This window comes from Tachypleus tridentatus, chromosome 2 (assembly GCF_004210375.1).
Source record: "Tachypleus tridentatus isolate NWPU-2018 chromosome 2, ASM421037v1, whole genome shotgun sequence".
NCBI lineage: Eukaryota > Metazoa > Arthropoda > Merostomata > Xiphosura > Limulidae > Tachypleus > Tachypleus tridentatus.
The window spans coordinates 23,465,082-23,471,081 of record NC_134826.1 but is presented as its reverse complement, the minus strand read 5'-3'; positions in this window follow the sequence as shown (position 1 = coordinate 23,471,081).

Here is a 6,000-nt window from a genome sequence, read left to right as displayed (position 1 = left end):
TCCAGGGTCCACCATAATTCTGGCGAATCCTGTATCAGCTAGAAACTTGGCTTCATTTCTATATAATATCTTTACTGGTACTGAATAGCTCTATGAAAACTGAACCACCCGGATAAGAATCTGACCGCTGCGTCCCACAAGTTGATGAATGAACGTGACCTAGGCTCCATATATCAAATATAGATATAATTTGGATTTATATTATGTCTCGTGATTTTTCTCAGGATACGTTTGGATATTTGTAAAGGGTTGTAATTACCGATTGTCATGCTTTACGACGATGGTTATAATTTGAAATCTATTCAATTTTTAATGTACATGAACACTGACATCCGTTTTTATTATTACACACAATTACACATTTCTTTGGATGTCCCCAAAGCGCATTTTATGTAATGCCAAACTAATATGTTAATTTATTAATTTTTTATACAGATTTATAAATATATAATAAAGTTTCAACATTTAAACTAAATCATTATATGATAATTTGATATTTACTTCACGTTTTATATGTTTTGATTAGCTGTTAGGTACTTTTGGAGCCACATAATTATAAGACTTTGTTGTTGTTTTGAATTAAGCACAAAGCTACATAATGGGCTATCTGTGCTCTGCCCACCACGGTTTTTAGCGCTGTAAGTCCGCAGACATATCGCTGAGCCACTGGGAGGCTAATTATAAGACAGTTTCTTTTAACACAACAGAACAATAATGTATATAAATTGTTTGTTTGTTTTGAATTTTGCGCAAAGCTACTCGAGGACCATCTAAGTTAGCCGTCCCTAATTTAGCAGCGTAAGAATAGAGAGAAGGCAGCTAGTCATCACCACCCACCGCTAACTGCTTGAGTTTCTTTTTTACCAACGAATAGTAGGATTGATCGTCACATCATAACGCTCTCATGACTGAGAAGATGAGCATGAGACGTAGATTTGACCCCGCGACCCTCATATTGGGAATCGAACGCCATAAACCACCTAACCGACAACAACTTAGTGCAGTACTCGTGAAGATTTCTAATATTTTTACAGCATTACTCATGTGCTGTGTTGTAGAATCATCTTAAAATGTTTACTTTATCAGTTAAGCCTCTCTATTACCAGCAGCGCAACGGTACATCTGCGGACTTACAACGCTGTAAAACCTGATTTATATCCGTGGTGGGCAGAACACAGATATCTCATTGTACTGCTTTGTGCTTGACTGAAAGATAGAAATAAATCATCAATTATGTTCTATTTTTTGCCCATTTTTTTAGCGGATGGTGTTGGCTTCTTTTGTTTTATTGAAAGAGTTAAATAATTCATGTGTAAACTGTCTTACTGATATATTGTGACTTCAAGTGAAATAAGTTACTTTCAAACTTCTGCATGTTTTTATCTGCCCATAAATGAAGTTTACTTAACTGATCATAGATTTACATTCTAAGTTTTGATCAGGTTTTAAAGCTTAAAATTAGGTCACGTGTTGGACAATCCCCACGTGGTTAACTGTGACATTCTCACTTGCACAGCTCTAACTTCCTATAGTTGATATTCTAAAAGTCACGAGTTCGTTTATTCAAAGCTTGTGTTCTGTCTTAATTCCAAGTTTAAACACGGGAAATAAATTATCTGTGTCCAGCTTACTAAAAGCTTTCTTAGGGCTGAACCTATACTGAAAGGAAAATTAAAGAAAGTATGTACATGTATATCTTGGGTGACTAGCTTTGGCGCCATTTTGATGTTTAGGGTTGGAGATGAAATGATACATTTGAACCCTGTTCGAATTACTGTGAAGATATACTGCGGCTGACTTTATGTACTTATCTTATTGTTGGTGAGAGCTTTCAGTCCAGTCTGCGTATACACTTTATTCTATTCACTTTGATTTCAAGTAACCAGTGAACCTGCTACTACTTTTGTCTTAAATCTTGCTTGTTGTACGGGTCCTACCTTTATCGCCACCCCAATAATCTAACACGTTAATTCATATAGTACAGTGTATGAACATATAACTCCTATCAACTCAAATAGAGTTAAAATATATAATGTCTCAAATTATGTATTTGTCTATCAACTCTTTTCGCCAGTGCACACATCTATCATGTTGTTCACATAATTCATAAGAGATGACTGAATAAACATTGGTTGGGCAACAAAACAAAGCCATTTTTTTTAGATTCCATAAAGCATGACTGTTTTAATTATAAATAAGTAGTTTTAGTTGAAATAAAACAAGAAAACCTTTTGTTTTCAAAAAATAGAGTTGGTAGAGGGTGCAAGTTGATAATTTCAGGCTATCAGCGAATCTCTGGTTAAGGACGTCAGCAAAACAGACACCTTTCATCGTAAGTTTTCATCTAGAGATGAAAGCTTTAACACTCACTGAAAGGGTCTTAATAAGTTACGTCTTAAGGAACACCCAATCAAATTTCCAAACGGTTTACCAACCTTTGTTGGCAGCTTCATTTATGCAATACAGAATATTCTTTAATATTCATTATTTTAATTCGTGACAAGGAGAAAAAGAGGTAGAATCAAAGACTTTGGTAAACCACACAATAAAAAACATAATAAAACAAAAAGAAACATCGAATTGTTCTATTTAGAAGTAAAGGCAGGCAGAGCCACCTGTCGAAGACGATAAGATTTTATCGGTTTATTTCTTTAAAAATAAATGACTTTCAGTTTTACTTATAGAGTGTTTACGAATGTGTGACCTGTTCTAAAAAAATAACAAGCTATTGTACATTTTTTTCCATTCTAGTTTAACATGACAGCCATATTATTTTGTAGTTTAAACTTTGACCATTTTTTCTCTTCAAGGTGATGCAATATTTATTTGATTTATTATGATTTAAATTCGAATTACTTTTATATATTTTACCACTGCACTGATTTAGAGTTGGCTTTAACTGTGTGAAATACTCACATTAATAAATTATTATCAAAATTTGAACATCCGGACTAGTTAATTAGTAGTAACAACATCCAAGTTCACGAAATATTTGTAGCAAGATATATTTCGTGAAACAATACAGAAGGCTGGTTAATATTAGTGTTTAAAGTTAATCATTTAGGTGTTATTTTTTTGTGGATCATATTGAGACAAAGTAATTCTATTAAATCAGTTTTGTTCGTTAGAACACGAGATTATTTTCTAATATTTATAGGATTTGTTTTAAACTGACAACATGTTTTATATAATTGGTAACATCCATGCAAACACAAAATTCCTTCTCTTGGAATTATGCTACATATCGTCTGCAAAGTCGCGTGAGCTTTTGCGGATAACGATCACGAGGAGTCGAGAGTGCGATCACTGGTGTATGGGTTAGACTACGTGTGTGGTCTCGTACAGTGTGATATCTTGTGAGATCAGCTGAAATTTTAAACAAACTTGATCTCTGCTAATGAGTTTCTATTAGAAAGTCATGTCTATTTACCAGAGAAGAATTGGGCGCTTCCTGTGAGTTCAGGTTACTCTTTCAACCCATTACTAATTACTTCAAAGCTGCTGTAAAGAGGTCGCTTTAGAGACAGGGGCTGCGCTGCAGCGCTGTTTACACGAGTAACGGATTTTTTTGTTTGTTTTTCTTGAAGTGTAGAACCATAACAACACACCAACGTATGCTTTGCTGAAACGAAGTATAGCATAAAAGCTATGGAATTTAGTTTCTCACTGAAACGTGTAAGGACAAGAAGTTTAGATTTGTGTGCTTGAACTAAACCTGGAGTATCGAGTGCACGTTTTCCAGCAGAGATCACGCGGGCGTTGATTGTGTGTGTGAGAGATTTAGTGCCATTTTTACACAAAAATAAACTTCTGAAAACTTTGAACCAACAAACACGAAAAGGTTATAAAAATCAGTGAACTAACGAATCTTTCTGTCTATTTATTTAACATGCATTTAAAACGTACACTGATATACATCCAGGGCACAGAGATAAATCATTTGTTATTAAGATTTAACAAGAAAAAAATACTAAGGTGGCTAGAAACCAATTGATTTTCAAGTGGATTTATGAAGTTTCCTACAATTGTGTTTTTTAAGCAAAACATAATAGTAATAAATCTAATTCATTTATAGGGCTTACAGAACTGATGTTTCAATACACATTCACCAATACTTAGACACATTAAACAGTATGTAATATATTTAAAGTCCATTAACTCACACCACATATAGGATATAATGTTTGTTTGTTTTGAATTTCACGCAAAGCTACTCGAGGGCTATCTGCGCTAGCCGTTCCTAATTTAGCAGTGTAAGACTAGAAGGAAGGCAGCTAGTCATCACCACCCACCGCCAACTCTTGGGCTATTCTTTTACCAACGAATAGTGGGATTGACCGTAACGTTATAACACTTTTACGACTGAAAAGGCGAGCATGTCTGTTATAACCGGGATTCGAACCCTCGACCCTCAGATTACGATTCGAAATGCCTTAACCATCTGGCCATACCAGGTCTTAGGATATAACGTACTTGACGTATTAAAGTTAATTAACTCAATATTAGGGTAATTGGAGACAAATTAAGATTGTGAACTAGGAAACCAAACATTTTTTTTATTGCTGATCTGTCACAACTCTCCTGTTTTCTGAATGGAAATACAGTTTATAAATATAATCTGTTACGAATTACTAAATCTTTCATAATAACAGTATACAAAGTAGAGATGTAATTTTTTTATATAAATTATTGAGTTTTCTTATTTATTAATTGGTTCAAAAATACTTGAGTTCTGTTACAACTTTATGTGTGAACAGGGATGTATTCCTAATAAAATATATTAAACTATTTTTCACTATTATTTGTATTACATCAAAGGTCCACAGGATGTTATTTAGGTTTGCTCAGCCTTGATTAGATAATTATGTAAAAATACGACGTTTCTATTGATTGACTGTTTGGAATAGAGCACAAAACTACACAATGGGCTATGTGAGTTTTGCCCACCACGGGTATCGAAAACTCGTTTCTAGCAGCGTGAGTTCACTGGGGGTTAACATTTTTATTACAGACTGGTTGAGTTACCCGTCTATTGTCAGGGAATGTTCAAAGTTAATTAAAACAATCTAGGATTAACAACAATCATATATTTTAAAGTAATAACTTGAACTTTATATCAAATTTTTAAAACTATAACAAAGCTTCTTCATAAACCACATTTACAGTTTACTTTCCATTTACCAACAAATAAAAATTTTGAGATGAACACCCTACATCTCGTTGACCATGAGAATATCATGGTTGGTTGAGAAACAGTCAAGCAACGTTCATACTTTAACCTTGAATTCCTTCAGAACATTCAACATTGTCTAAAGCGTCGACTTGCCAAGATTGTTTGAAACTGACTCAATAGGCTGTGAGTAATTAATTAACAGGTTTTACAAAAAAGAAGTAGGGTTATATTCAACGTTTACTGTCTCATAACATTCTCCATAGTTCATAGTGTTAAGATACAAACTTTGGTTGAGATTAGCTGTGTAGGTTTGGAAATGTTAGGGTACAAACGAGCACACATTTCGTTTTATATATATAGATGCTCGTGCCAACAAATACACGACAGCGCTACCAAAAACTGTAACAAACCAACGCATAATTATACCATTATACAAAAGTACAGGGGTATCATTTTTAAGCGACATCGTCTGCTGCTATAGTAACGAAAAGCAATGGAAATATTCCGTTTATCACACATAATCAAACCAACAGATGTAAACCTAGAAAGCAAGCTATTGTTTCAATAAGGGGTTAGGATATGGATGCTAGAACTCCCATGGTTCCAGGTCTCACTACCATCCACCATCTATAGTCTATTTACATTTGATAACATCAACCACACCTCGATTTATATCAAATATTAAATCACCAAATCTTTAATCATATTTTTAAGCATTTGTTTTAATAATATCACATATTGACTGCGTAAATTATCCTAGACGCATTCAATGTATGATTTACTCACAAGAATACCGACAGTGGTCTTTTCAAAGACGCAAGGCCCGG